This window comes from Thalassophryne amazonica, chromosome 1, assembly GCF_902500255.1.
Source record: "Thalassophryne amazonica chromosome 1, fThaAma1.1, whole genome shotgun sequence".
Lineage (NCBI taxonomy): Eukaryota > Metazoa > Chordata > Actinopteri > Batrachoidiformes > Batrachoididae > Thalassophryne > Thalassophryne amazonica.
Window position 1 is genome coordinate 151,789,258 of NC_047103.1, and position 15,696 is coordinate 151,804,953.

General features: G+C 44.4%; 1 protein-coding gene across 3 annotated transcripts in view; it reads left to right on the top strand.

Moving 5' to 3' along the window:
* Positions 1-15,696, top strand: part of vangl1 (VANGL planar cell polarity protein 1) — a 153,853-nt gene that overhangs the window by 32,589 nt on the left and 105,568 nt on the right. The window contains exon 1 of one of the 3 annotated variants that reach the window (XM_034176303.1): positions 4,189-4,208. The exons of the other annotated variants lie outside the window; for them this stretch is intronic. The gene's annotated coding sequence lies outside the window, so the exon portion shown is untranslated. Of the gene's footprint in view, positions 1-4,188; positions 4,209-15,696 lie in introns of those variants that run through there. 3 annotated transcript variants of the gene reach the window in all.

Sequence of the window (15,696 nt, forward strand, 5' to 3'; positions counted from 1 at the left end):
ATTCATATCCTGATAGGCAAGAACTGATTCAATTTTCAAGGTCAAAGTCAGGAAAAATCTGGAAAAATCCCTTATCCTTTAACATTTAATGAATTTTTTAAAAATCATAACTGTCAAAAAAGATCATATGTCTTTCATATTTGAGAGCGTTATGTAGAATGGTATCCTTTATCAACAAAGTTTGATCTGGATCTGATCTGGATTACAGATTTTGTGGCCATTTAAATTCAACATTGAAAACCCCATTTAATGTATATTTTACATTATATCTTAATTAACAAGCCCCAATCGCTCTGTGTTGGAGGTTTGCACTCTATGAGCGAGATGCTCTAGTTCTTGATTAATTTAATAGTCAATTAATAATCAGTTAACCTTTGCTGTAGAATTACAATTAGAGGTGTTAGGTCGAAGCCCAAATCTATTTTATCCTAGATCACGAGCCCATATGTAGTGCCTCATGTGGCCACCCATAAGGGTTAAATGATGAAGGTACAGTAGTGTTCTGAATAATAGTAGTGCTATGTGACTAAAAAGATTAATCCAGGTTTTGAGTATATTTCTTATTGTTACATGGGAAACAAGGTACCAGTAGATATAATACATTCTCACAAATCCAACAAGACCAAGCATTCATGATATGCACACTCTTAAGGCTATGAAATTGGGCTATTAGTAAAAAAAAAAAGTAGAAAAGGGGATGTTCACAATAACAGTAGTGTGGCATTCGGTCAGTGAGTTTGTCAATTTTGTGGAACAAACAGGTGTGAATCAAGTGTCCCCTATTTAAGGATGAAGCCAGCACCTGTTGAACATGCTTTTCTCTTTGAAAGCCTGAGGAAAATGGGACGTTCAAGACATTGTACAGAAGAACAGCGTAGTTTGATTAAAAAGTTGATTGGAGAGGGGAAAACTTATACGCAGGTGCAAAAATTTATAGGCTGTTCATCTACAATGATCTCCAATGCTTTAAAATGGACAAAAAAACCAGAGATGTGTGGAAGAAAACAGCCATCAAAATGGATAGAAGAATATCCAGAATGGCAAAGGCTCACCCATTGATCAGCTCCAGGATGATCAAAGACAGTCTGGAGTTACCTGTAAAGCCCCGTTTACACATAGACGGTAAGAGCTCCCGGAAGCGTACCGGAAGAGTTTTTGGCTCCCCCGGGCCGTCTTAGGGATCAAATGGCATTGTTAACGCCGGCGCTAGGGGGTGTGGCTTAGTTCTGGCTTTACCGGGAATCGTCGAAAAAATTATTCAACATGTCGAATAATTCCGGGAGCTCTCCCGGAGAATTCGCGTGACAACAGCGACAACGCGAACAACTGCGTTTGATACTTTTTAATCGCCGTTTCATCCTGTCCCTTCCTGTAGTGCCGCAGTTTACACCGCCGTTATTTGGCGGCCGGCGTTGTATCCCTAATCAACGGCGTATAAAATGGAGATAGAGCCCACATCGGCGTACACAAAAGCGTTTTAACTGGTGACAGAGGCAGACAAAACGGCGGCGCTAGCGGACAGTACGCCGTTCTAAACGCCACCTCCCGGTTAAAACAGCATTCCAAACGGCCGATAGGCGGCGGTCAGTATAAAAACGCTAGCACGCTGCATGCAGGCCTCTCACTCGCGGCCAGCTCCAGATATTTTTGCAGAGAAGCTCCAGTATGCCTCCTAAAAGAAAGTTGGCAGCGGCAAGGACGTAAAGAAGAAGGAAACCAAGAGGTCTGGTTCAGAAGCAGAGGGGAGGCCTGTGGTGGAGACAGAGCAACACATTGAGGAGGGGGAAAGGAAGGAGAAGAAAAGGCTGAGGATGATCTCCCTCCCCCTGCAGTGACAGAGGCATGTATTCCTGCTGCTTCAGCCTATTATACTCTGGGGGCGGTGCCTATATGCAAATGATCCTGGAGTAACGCAGGATTTGCCTGGATATAAACCTGGGTATTAACCAGCGGTACACAGGGCATTATCGGCGGCAGCAGAACACTGCCGTTCTCACGCGCGTCTTAACCTGCGATTGTAAAGAATAGAACTGGGTATTAACCCCCGTAGCCTGACGTGTGCCGGATGCTACGGCGTCAAAACGCCGCTTTATTCGGCAGATTTAGCGGCGTTTTATCCGCCTATTTGCGGATAGTACGACAATCAAAATGCCAGCGAAATGCCCCACCCCTTTCCACTGCGAAAACAGCCGGAACTACCGCGAACTTCAGTCTACGTACTACCCGCCGACAAAACCGTCTATGTGTAAACGGTGCTTTAGTGCTGTGACAGTTAGAAGACATCTGTGTGAAGCTAATTTATTTGCAAGAATTGCTAAAAAAAAAAAAATCAGTTTGAACATAATAGTTTTGAGTTTGTAGCATCAACAGCAGATGCTACTATTATTGTGAACACCCCCTTTACTATTTTTTTTTTTTTTTTTACTAGGAGCCCAATTTCATAGCCTTAAGAGTGTGCATATCATGAATGCTTGGTCTTGTTGGATTTGTGAGAATCTACTGAATCTACTGGTACCTTGTTCCCATGTAACAATAAGAAATATACTCAAAACCTGGATTAATCTTTTTAGTCACATAGAACTACTATTATTCTGAACACTACTGTAGATTAGCAACAGGCTTTGCGCAATATGAACAGTTTTAGGTGTTTTTACACCAGATTGGGTAAAAGTGACTATTTTTTTGGAAAACCCCGACTTTGTGTCCTCAGTGTAATTGGAGTAGTAATGTATCTGGCTGGTGGTGCGTCAGAACCAGTTCAGGGAGGATTTGTCACTTTGTGCAGATGATTCAGGTACTTAAAATGATTTGTGGCACAGGCAGCATATCTGGATGCATCGTTGCGCAACCTTCAAAGGATTTTCAGGAGTCTGTGACAGTCACGCAAATATGCATACACTAATACAAACAGTCATTCACAGATGTCCTGCCACCACACTCTCCAGAAGTGGGTCATGCTAAATGTTGCCATGTTTTTCTTTTTTTTTCTGTACTTTGCAAACCATAGTCATGACATGTGATTATGTGTAAGTTGCTGTTCAAGATGGTAATTTAACGTGCTGCAGTCTTGTTCAGTGAAGTTGGGAATGTAGAAGAGCAGGGGTGTTTTGTGGGGAGAGAATAGTTGGGAGGTGACTGAAGCCATAAATCAGCCATAAATCTTTGTGTTTGTGCTTGAGGTCGAGCCTGAGTTTCAGGGTTAATTTTGGTGTAGAAATGCAGTTAAACATCAGGTCATATCTTGGCCAATTGGTGGTGTAGAAGACTGGATTAAAATAGACAAAATAAACATATGGTACTTCATCTAATGTTCAAGCACAAATAGCAGACAACTGTAACCACGAACAGGCCTGTAGCTCACCAGTTGTTTTCAAATGCTAATATTTCTGAAAAAGTACTCAGTTTAATATCCGCTTGGAATTAATGTCCATTATATACAGCTGAGTAGATCCTTGTCATTTGATTGGTGGTTTGTACGTATGTCACGTGACATGGAATATTCGTACCATTTGACATTGTATTTCATTTACCATGTGATAGTGCTATTTAACATGCAATTGTGGTTCTATATGAAATGTGCTATTGCACACCCCGACCACCACATGCGCTCACGCTACTGGGGGCGGCATTTAGCTAAACATGGCGGAATTTGTTTTGCTGACAGACGACGTTTTGAACAAGTTAACTGACGCTAAACTGATGCTAATTCTTGAAACACAAAAAACAAATCCACTATGCTGTAAGCCGTCTGGAGGCATGAAGAGCTGTTAGGATGAAGAGCTGGGCAAATTTCTGATGCAATTTTTCACTGGACTGAGGAAAGCAAACAGCAGTCTGTGTGGAACCTGTTGATGTCAAAGGACCACCCCAAAATGTAAATCCCTTTTCTGTTTTTATAAATTAATAGAATATCAAATTACAAAGATCTACTTTAGCCGTTACATAAAACAAATAATGAATATTCTTTTATTAATTCAATGGAAAGAATATTTCATGAGGTGAAAGATGGAATATTCTATTGAACTCATAAACAATTATTTGTATACTATGTTCCAAATCCACAGTTTTATGTCAGTGTCAAGTTGTGTCCTGATCCAACAGCACTGATGAGGATTTACTGCCTGTGTATCAAATCAGCATCCCAAAGACTTGATGTCTCCACTGAGTTGGGCGCCAGAGAGAGGAAAGAAGGACTTTATTGTTTAATGGTAAATACTTAACACTGCCCAACAACCCTACCCTAGTGTGTATAAGGTAGATCATAGGTGCTTGTCTATAAATTTTTAGCCAATATACAGATTTTATTATAAAGCCTACATTGGCTCATATATTTTTTTAATAAAAAGGTATACCATGTTTCTCCTAAGTCTTGCTAGTTTTGATGAACAGTCCATCAATGGGTTATTAAGGTTCCCCTTCTAAACAACTGTAATTTAGCTAGTGGCTGGCAAGAGCAGCTTGACCTGTCCACCCCACATTAAATTAGTCACATGAGACAGATAATATCCATTATAGCCCCTTCACACATAGTGCGAAGTGTGGACGAAAACAGCGAAACAGTTCAAAATTAGTGCACCACGAAACATCGCAACAACAAGTAGGCGTGCATGTGACGGTGTCTGTCGAGCAGAAACAGCAGTTCACATTGTGTACCATGGTACGACCTGCACTACATCATGCTGCTGATTTGGAGGAAAATGAAATAAAAACCAGCTGTATAATTAGTGAATATCACTGGGTTGATATAAATAATACATAAAGGGGGACGCAATACAGAACTCCACAGTTAAATAACCCTGGTTAAAAAAAAAACTCCTTCAACACGCACAGGATTTGAACCAGCACGTCTTAATTACCAGACAGCAACTCTACCACTGCACCACAATCACAGTCTTGTAAAAGGAGTGTGAAATGGTTAAAATCAACAAGCAGACAAACGTATTTTCTCAAAAGAATAAAAGCGCTGTGATAACTGACCAAACAGCATTTGCTACAGTTTATTTCTGGATATGTGACTGAAAGTGGCGTATGTGTCGCACTGTTGGCCTGTCATATGGTCCTGCGGCATGCAGCTCACTGCCCTGTCAGACAGACGTGACATTCAGATCGCTTGCTGCATGTCCACATAAACCAACGCTCCGGTCCAGCTGGACCTGTCAGTGTGCGTGCTCTCCAGCCCGTCGCAAGCAATATATATTTTATGTTTTTGATGTGAGTATAGCAAGCGCGTGTTGTGTGTTGGGGGGTTTGGCTGGATGTTTTTGTGTTGTTTTCTTTTCTTTGCTCTCCAGGTGGTATGCAAACTGGTTTTTGTCAGTGGAGAAGGTGATGGCAGAAGAATCCTTCACCCTCATCAACATTATTGGCTGCACTTGTGGAGGATGTTCATGTGCAGGCCTAATGACTCGCAGCACCTGTGGATGATGCTCACGTGCAGACTTAAAGACTTTCAGCTGGGGCAGATAATGAGATGGCGTTCTGCATTTAAGCCATGAGTGATTCAAGCAGAATTCCCGGGAACTCGACCTTGTGACGTTCGTTTGTGAGACGCTGAGGACCGCTCCTGGGTTTGACACATTGTGCCTGTGAAGGAGGACGGGTGAGGGACACATGCTGTCAGCACTCATCAGAGGTGATTGATTGTCTGAATAAGTGTTAATAGTAATTTGGTATTTTGTTACGCAGTATATTTGAACATTGATGAGAATTGTGCAGCTCGCTTCTCACGGCCGTGGCGTGCGTACTGATGATCCTCCACCTGTTGTGAGAAGCTGCTCATTTACATAAAGCTTAAATTCAGACCTGAATGTGTTGCTGATAGTGTGTGCCTTTGAAGGATATTAGTTGTAGCTGTTGACTTACCTCACCTCTTCTATCCTTCACAGAGTCAGTTTGTCGTGTCCACCTGGGGGGTGTTTGGCAGTGAATTTGAGTCCAGAAGCGCCGGGCTTCGATCCCTTTGGGCGCTGGAGAGCACGCCGTCCTTCACTCCACCAGACAAACCATATATTATGTTGTACACAATTATTGCACAGAAAGGGAAATAAATGTTTTGTTTTTGGAACCGCTTTCTGGTTATTTAGCGCTGGGTTCAGTCAGACGCAGGTCCGCTCCTCAACCCGCGTCAGCACATAACAGCGCGTGCACACACGCCTGTTTCTGTCAACACACAGTGCGTGTTCTGCAGGTCTGATGTCCAGGTCCAGAGATTTCAACAACTGCCACACCCCCGTCCATTCAGCACACAGACCAAAGTGCCCCCCCTGAACCACACACCATGGGGATTATGGGAAACGTTAAAGTACTGAATATAGTAATATGAAAGATTACAGCCAAGTGGAGGCAGACTGGCTCAAAGAGAATGAAGTATTTGAGGACCGATTTTATTTAAGTCATTGAGAGTAAATTTTTACCTGCTCGTGTATTCTGTGCATTTTCCTTCACACCCATGGCATTTTTAATATCTGTGTGCGCGCGCTGCATTAAACGGCTGTTTTATCAACATGCCTCAAGCTACTACCTCTGACTCATTTCTCACTTCTCTCTCTCGCTTTGTATAGTTACTTGACAGTATGTGTTATCTCCCCTTTTACTGACACATTCATCTTGTACATCTCACTATCGCTGTATTATACACACACTGACTGCAACAAATCAAGAGCACTCACTTAAAACCTTGTCGTCCCGTGTTTCCAACTTAATGTAGTTTGTAAAAACTCCCTCTGCTGTGGTCCTGCATTGAATTATGTTGTGGACTTTTACTGTGACTGTTGTGAGTTTCATTTGACTTTGAATCTGTAGATGTACTGCCGTTGTATTTATTGCTTGGGAGGAGAGTGCACCTTGATTTGTGGAGTAACTGGAGATCAACTGTTGTGCAGTGCATCTGGAAAGTATTCACTACTCTTCACTTTTTCCACGTTATGTTACAGCCTTATTCCAGAATTGAGTAAATTCATTTTTTTTCTCTCAGAATTGTACTCACAACACCCCATAATGACATGAAAAGTTTTTTTTTTTTTTTTTTTTGCAAATTTATTAAAAATAAAAAAGCAAAGAAATCACGTGTACTTAAGTGTTCACACCCTGCTCAATATTTTGTTAACGCACCTTTGGCAGCAATTACAGCCTCAAGTCTTGTTGAATATAACATTCAAGGAAATTCACAGAGTTGTCCTGAAGCCACTCCTTTGATAGCTTGCCTGTGTGCTTAGGGTCATTATCCTGCTGAAAGATGAACCGTCTCCCCAGTTGGAGGTCAAGAGCGCTCTGAAGCGCTTTTGTTTCTTATGGTCTAAGCTTCAGGTGCCTGTTGGCAAACTCCAGGCAGGCTGCCATGTGCCTTTTACTAAGGAGTGGCATCCATCTGGCCACTCTACCTTATAGGCGTGATTGGTGGATTGCTGTGGAGATGGTTGTACTTCTGGAAACTTCTCTGTACAGAGGAATGCTGTAACTCTGATAGAGTGACTATTGGGTTCTTGGTCGTCTCCCTGACTAAGGCCCTTCTCCTCCAATTGATCCGTGTAGACGTGCGGTCATCTCTGGGAAGCGTCCTGGTGGATCCATACCTCTTCCATCTAAGGATGATAGAGGCCACTGTGCTCATTGGGACCTACAAAGCAGCAGAAATGTTTCTGTACCCTTCCCCAGATTTGTGTCTTGCGACAATCCTGTGTAGGAGGTCTACAGACAGTTCCTTTGACTTCATGCTTGATTTGTGCTCTGACATGCGCTTAGGTTTTGTAAAAACAAGTTTTTACAAAACCTAAATTTTTTTTAAAATTTTAAAAACATCGGTTTTTAAAGGGGAACTCCAGATTTTTTTCAACCTGTGATCAAAGTTTTTTTTATGTTTTTGGGTTCCTATATATTTGGTACAAAAACATTTTTATTTGGTCCAGTATTTATTTAGAACTCAAACACTGTCAAGGACCAAACAGCTACACAATGTAACTGTAGGAGACAAGCTAAAAAACACTCACAGTAACCCACTTCTTGTCCTGACTGACTCAGTGAGAAACATCATTAGAAGTGACAGAGATGAGAATCAAGAACCAGTTTCCAGTTGAGAATCTGTTCTAAATTTTGCAGGTTACCATTATTGAATGCCTCAAACATGATGAATTCCTCTTATCAATACTGCCATGTTTTTTTCTGACAGTTCAGCTTTGCAAAAACTCATGCATCATGACATCGGCTTGACGTCCTGATGTCAAAGTCTGTATCTAGCAATAAGGAGCAGCTGTATTGAAACTGAATACCTGTGTATATGTACTTTTTTCCACACAGAAAATTGTTCAGAAAATAAGGGAATCGCTAAAGAGTAGGTTTGATGATCCAAATCAATAACAGTGATATCAAAAAAATTTCATCAATTCCCATCTTTAGTATGTTCGCATGGAGAGGATCTCTATGAAAGTAAAGGTGCAATTTGACTTCACTAAATGCAAATAAACTCTTTAAAATGACCAGTTATGCAGTTAGCTGTTTGCTTTAGCCTCCTGCCCATTTAGCTTTGCTCGTCTCCACTGAGTTGTTACCATGCAGTAAGCTTTGATGGCCTCAGATGAAGCCCACATGTAAGAACAAGAAGTTGTAGTTCCTTGACTGCCTGCTTGAGGCTGTTTCTAAAAGCAAGCAGGTTCCCATTCAAGTCAATGTTAAAATTTCCAACTTTAAAAACATATAAGCATGTTTACATCCTAATAGGGGGAAAAGACAGGTTTGGTTCTATAGATAGCTACCCCCTCAACAACTGCACGGCGGGGGGGTACATTTTTATCTAACGTCTTAGTTTAATATGTTTTAAGCTATAAATTTATGCATAATTAGGGATGCGGTCATTTTGAGTAACAGTGGCTGAGCCGAGCTCTGACTCTCAGAGCGTCTTTTTTTTTTTTGTCGGAAGCAGGTCGATGTGGCCGCTGTCTGTTGTGCCGGGATGTCTATACTTTTGAGCATGTTATGACAAATACCTGAAATATGGCTTGTGGTGTGATGAAATGTCCTAATGGATCATCTAAGATGTCTGTGCTACAGTATTTGCGCTGATGAAATTCTAATTTTATTTAATGTTGTATACTAAAAGCATTTGCAGTTTTAGCAGCTGTCAGTAGCTTCATCTATTGAGCCTTGTTGATATATGATGACTGAGAAAATAAATGGCTCAAAGCCTTTAATGCCCGCACCAAAGTAAATTGTTATGATATAATAACCACCCAAACTGAGGTTAGCCTCTTAGCTGGTTTTGTCTCAAAGATGGGGCATTAATTTAATCTTTATTTAACCAGCTTAGTCCCATTGAGATTGAGATCTCTTTTGCAAGGGAGACCTGGGCAATTGCAAGTTTCCAATTCACCTAACCTCCATGTCTTTAAATGTGGGAGGAAACCAGAGCACCTGGAGAAAACCCACGCAAACATAGGGAGAACAAGCAAACACCACACAGAAAGGCCACAGGAATCAATCCCATGACCTTTTTGCTGTGAGGCAACAGTGCTAACCACTAAGCCACCATACTGCCCATGTTCAGGGCATGTTCAGACTTCGTTCATCACACACTGAGCCACTCATGCTCCATCTCTTTATCCATTTATGGGTTTGTCATGAGACTCGTGGCATAGCTTGAGTCAGCACTGCTGCCAATATGGTAACGCCCAGATAGAGGCTTCATATTGGCTGTTACGGGTCTCTCTAGAAGACCTGTGGGTGACATCATGCAGAGTTTGTCCAGTATATACAAGGTCTGTGAGAAAAGTATCCGACCTTTGGCCGGGGAAAAAAGTGGCTTACCTGGAGGGTTGGAAACCTAATCACCCTCGAAGTAGTCTCCGTGGGACTCCACACACTTCTCCCAGCGGTGTCGCCACTGTTGGAAGCATTCCAAAAAAGCCTCTTTCAGGATGGAGTGCAGCTCCGCGGTCGTTGCAGCCATGATGTCCTCCCTCGTCTCAAAACGCGTTCCTTTTAATGGTCTTTTAATTTTTGGGAACAGCCAGAAGTCGCAAGGGGCCATGTCAGGAGAGTATGGAGCCTGTTGAACCACAGGAGTTTGGTTTTTAGACAAAAAAAAGTCTGAATTAAGTTGGAGGAATGTGCTGGAGCATTGTCGTGGTGGATGCGCCAAGTTCCTGTGGCCCATAACTCCGGTCTCTTACACTGTACAGCATTACGGAGGCGATGGAGGACATCCCTGTAATACTCCTTCATTATTGTTTGACCCTGTGGTGCGTACTCGTGGTGTACCACACCGCAGGAGTAAAAAAAAGCAGTCAGCATTACCTTCACATTGCTGCGCACTTGGCGCGCCGTCTTCGGTCATGGCGACGTGGAATGCTTCCATTGTGGCCACTGGAATTTGGTTTCCGGGTCGTACCCATACACCCAGGACTCATCACCGGTGATAATGGTGTCCATAAAGCTGGGATCAGTGTGAATGGAGTCCAGCATGTCCTGTGAGACTTCAACACGGAGGTGCTTTTGCTCCGCCGTCAGCAGCCTTGGCACAAATTTCGCAGCCACTCGCTTCATGCCCAAATCTTCTGTCAGGATGGAATGTGCCAAAAAAAGTACTAATGTCCACTTCCTCCGCAGTTTCTCTGATGGTCACTCGACGGTCCCGCATCACCACAGTGTTCACTTTTGAAATGATCTCGTCAGTTCGGCATGTCGATGGCCGGCCGGAGCGCGGCGCGCTCTCCACCGTTACGCGTCCATCTTTAAACGGGTTGTACCACTCCTTAATCGGTGTGGCGCCCATAACTTCATCTCCGAAAGCCGTCTTAATTTTCCAAATGGTCTCCACCTGGCTGTCGCCAAGTTTCTGGCAGAATTTGATGCAGTGGCGTTGCTCCAGTCGCTCAGCCATTTTACGCTCAATAAAAATCCGCCGAGCGCACAGCACCATTCCTCACACAAAGGCTGCTCATAGGCGAATGACGCAACCGACAGGCGGGACAAAACTCACGCATGCGCACGAAGGTTCAAGCTTGGCTGATGCAATCACACGTGATTCAAATCCATAAAGTTTTTGAAAAAAGTAAAAAGGTCGGATAGTTTTCTCACAGACCTCGTTTACAAGCTATGGTTATTACAAACCCATTACTGATGAGGAGCTTTTCCTGCTGTAAGAAGAAGAACGTACCCAGTGAAATGTGCCACATGGCTAAAATGCCGTAGTTGGCATTCCCTCACATTGCAAATTAATGCTCAATATTCTGTTGCAGTGCTGAATTTGTGATATGTTATCACGTAGCATATCACTGGCAATATTTCATTATTGTTAACTGAAGCATGCCGTTGCTACTGGCAATTCATTTTCAGTGTCATTTATACAGATCTCTGAGCTTTTTGCCTCTGGTGTGATTTGGCTGATGTAAATTCACCATCTGTCGATTAAACGAGATAACATGTATGGACAGATTAATTGTTCAAAGCTGTTGAGGGAACATTTCCTTTGTTGTGTTTGAAATCGCCCTCTTAAAAGCTCGCACTATATGAGACTCACTCCCAGCCATCCAACACCACCTTAAACCTTTATCTTCACTGCAGTGCTGCTGTGTTCATCACTGCAGACCTCCTCAGTATTCAGTTTAGCAGAGGCTCAGAGATTAAAAACTTGCCTTTGAATGACATTTTGTCAGCCATGTGGGAATAGGAACAAATATGTTTTATAATAGTGGGTTTTTTTGTTTTTGTTTGTTTTTTTTTTTTTTTGTAGAACCTGTTATGTGCTGACGCGGATCAGAGAACCGAACCAGCATCTGACAATGGCCCAGCACTAAATTAACCAGAAAGCGGTTCAAAGAAACAAATTTATTCCCCCTCATGTGCAATAATTCGTGTACAACATAAATAGTCAGCTGTCTTGGCAAGGTGAAGGACGGCATGCTCTCCAGCGCCCAAATGGATCAAAGCCCGGCACTTCTGGACTCAGATTCACCGCCGAACACCCCCCAGGTGGATACGACAAACTGACTCTGTGAAGGACGGAAAAGGTGAGGTAAGTCAACAGAGCTACAACAAATATCCTTCAGAGGCACACACTATCAGCAACACATTCAGGTCTGAATTTAAGCCTTATGTAAATGAGCAGCTTCTCACAACAGGTGGAGGATCATCAATCCGTACGCCACGGCAGTGAGAAGCAAACTGCACAATTCTCATCAATGTTCAAATATACTGCGTAACAAAACGCCAAATTACTATTAACGATTATTCAGACGATAATAACCTCTGATGTGTGCTGACAGAATGTGTCCCTCACCCGTCCTCCTTCACAGGCACGATGTGTCAAACCCTGGCGCGGTCCTCACAACCGAACATCACAAGGTCGAGTTCCCGGCAATTCTGCTCAAATCACTCATGGCTTAAATGCAGAACGCCATCTCTTTATCTGCTTCAGCTGAAAGTCTTTAAGTCTGCACGTGAGCATCATCCACAGGTGCTGCAAGTTGTTAGGCCTGCATGTGAACATCCTCCACAGGTGCAGCCAATAGTTCTGATGAGGGTGAAGGACTCTTCCGCCAGCACCTTCTCTACAGAAAAAAACAGTTTGCATACCACCTGGAGAGCAAAGAAAAGAAAACAGCACCCAAATGTTCAGCCAAACCCCCCAACACACAACAGTACCCCTCCATCAACGGGAAGCCTCCTGGCGACCGAACAGACCAGGCCCGAGAACAGCACCTCCCTCCGGGGTCCACGACAGGAAGCAGACGGTGTAACGCCCCCAAAGTCCACAGCAGACAGCAGGACAGGGCACTGCGGCTGGAAGGCCAGCTGGCATCAACAAAAACCCCAAAAGAGTCCCAAGTACAACCTAACATACAAGAAAAATACAAAACCCACCCAAACCCTCCCCAGGGGACCGTCCCATCCCAGCCCGGGAAGAAAAGAAAAACTCCCAAATCCAATAACCCAACATAGCCCCAACAACATAATACAAACACAATTTCACAAAGAAAAATAACAACCCCTCCAGACGACGTGCAGAGCTCAACACCCCCCAGAAGACCTTTACCGCCAGTTCCAGGAGCAATAACCAAAGCCGGAACCCCACAGAGGTCCCCAGGTATATATGGAGCAACAGCGCCCCTCAGAGGACCGTACCATCAACCCCAGGAGGGACCCTCCCCACAACCCAGGAACCCCAGACCAGGCCACACTTGGCTAGTTGGCCCTACAATCAATTCCCCCCCAGAGGACCGTCCCATCAACCCTGGAGGTGGAACCTGGAAGGAAACATAAAAAACACAAAAATCCAACCCCCGGCGGACTCCACTAAACCACCCCGGGGGCAAAGAAAACAACCGGAAACCCTGTTACCCTCCCCAGCACCCCGAAAGACCCCAGATTACTCCCAGAGCCTATCGTCAGTACAGTTTCGGCGAACGGCACAAAACAATCAAGCCGGGGAAGGAAACAGGAAAAACTAACCCAGTCCCATCCCCTAAGCGCAGCGGAAAACCGGAAATACGTCCGGTGCCCCTAAACCGACCATACCACCAGCTTATCGGGAGGGGTGGAACTACCGAAATGGCGAACGGCACAGATCGGCCCACCACTCCGACTGAGGTACGTTCCCGCTGCACTACACCCCGGTAACGCCAGTGACGAACGGTCAAAGGCCCACCGGGGCTGGAGTGGAACCGGGTAACAACCAAACCCCAAAAAACGCCCCTGACAACCCCCCCCCCCCCCCCCCCCCCCAGGCGCAGAGGTTTTCTGAGAAGCGCTCAGCGTAACCAACCTGCACCACCCCACAACCCAAAAGACAAACGGTCTTAAAGTACGTGAGGTTGGGGTTAGGGAAACAGGGAAATAAAAAACAACAAAACAAAACGACCCAATCCACAAACAAAAAATACCTAAGTTCAAATAATGAAGACATACGATTACCTGAGTCCAGCCGAGCTCCGAACTGCCAGTCTTCACCCAACCAGAACAGCCTCTAATTCCCTAAACACTTTATAACCCCTACATGAAAACAAAAACAGACCAAATAACTAAATAACCAGAGGTCTGCCCCTTTTTTTATATATATATATATATTATGCCTGTCCAAAAATACCTGGAGATATGTCATCGTTATCTTTCTTGACGCTTATGTGACCGGGGCAATATGGCTGTTTCAGCTCATCCGAGCTGCATGGGCTCATCCGCAAGAGGAGCCAGAGGTCCCTTCGGAGGAGTCTCAGTGGGGCGAAGAAGAGGTGGCCCTGATCTGTGTCGGGGAAAGCCCCGAGACGGAAAGACCCGCTCAGATGTCCGCCCTCTCTCGCGTCCACGCTCCTTTATCCGATCATCTAGACGAATAACCAAAGATATTAGCTCATCTAAATCTTTTGGTTCGTCACGGACTGCTAGCTCGTCTTTTAATAAATTGTTCAAACCATCCACAAACACTCCTCTCAAAGCTGCGGCATTCCAACCGGACTGAGCAGAAAAAAATTCGGAAATCAACGGAATAATCCACCGCACTCCGCCTCCCCTGCCTGAGATTTAGCAACCGTTGGGCAACGGTATATGTTTTCACCGGATGGTCAAAAACCAATCGGAACTCCCGTGAGAAATCCTTAAAGGATCCTAACAATGGAGAGTTATTGCTCCACAACGCAGTGACCCAAGCTAAGGCGTCACCTCGAAGCAAATTTGTCACATATGAGACACGGCTACCATCAGAAGAGAAGGAAGCCGGTCGCTGAGCAAAAACCAGAGAACATTGCATCAAAAACGGAGCACAGGCTTCAACGTTTCCCGCATAAGGTTCCGGATGACAAATAATTGGTTCGGAAGCCGACTCTCTGGGTGACGGAGTTATCTGCACCGGTATCGATGGTGCCACAGCAGGAAGCGGAACGGCTTGCACTGCGAGCTCCGTAACGCGGGCATCTGTTTGTTTAATTTGGTTTGCGAGATGCTGTAATTGCTCCTATGTCTTCTCCAAGTGTTCTTGAACTCTTTCCGCAAATGGAACCGCTTCTGCCGCTGGGTCCATTTTGTACTGGCCGGGAACTACTGTTATGTGCTGACGCGGGTCAGAGAACTGAACCAGCATCTGACAATGGCCCAGCACTAAATAACCAGAAAGCGGTTCCAAGAAACAAATTTATTCCCCTCATGTGCAATAATTCGTGTACAACATAGTCAGCTGTCTTGGCAAGGTGAAGGACGGCGCGCTCTCCAGCGCCCAAATGGATCAAAGCCCGGCACTTCTGGACTCAGAGTCACCGCCGAACACCCCCCAGGTGGATACGACAAACTGACTCTGTGAAGGACGGAAAAGGTGAGGTAAGTCAACAGAGCTACAACAAATATCCTTCAGAGGCACACACTATCAGCAACACATTCAGGTCTGAATTTAAGCCTTATGTAAATGAGCAGCTTCTCACAACAGGTGGAGGATCATCAATCCGTATGCCATGGCAGTGAGAAGCAAACTGCACAATTCTCATCAATGTTCAAATATACTGCGTAACAAAACGCCAAATTACTATTAACGATTATTCAGACGATAATCACCTCTGATGTGTGCTGATAGCGTGTGTCCCTCACCCGTCCTCCTTCACAGGCACGATGTGTCAAACCCTGGCGCGGTCCTCACAACCGAACATCACAAGGTCGAGTTCCCGGCAATTCTGCTCAAATCACTCACTGGCTTAAATGCAGAACGCCATCTCATTATCTGCTTCA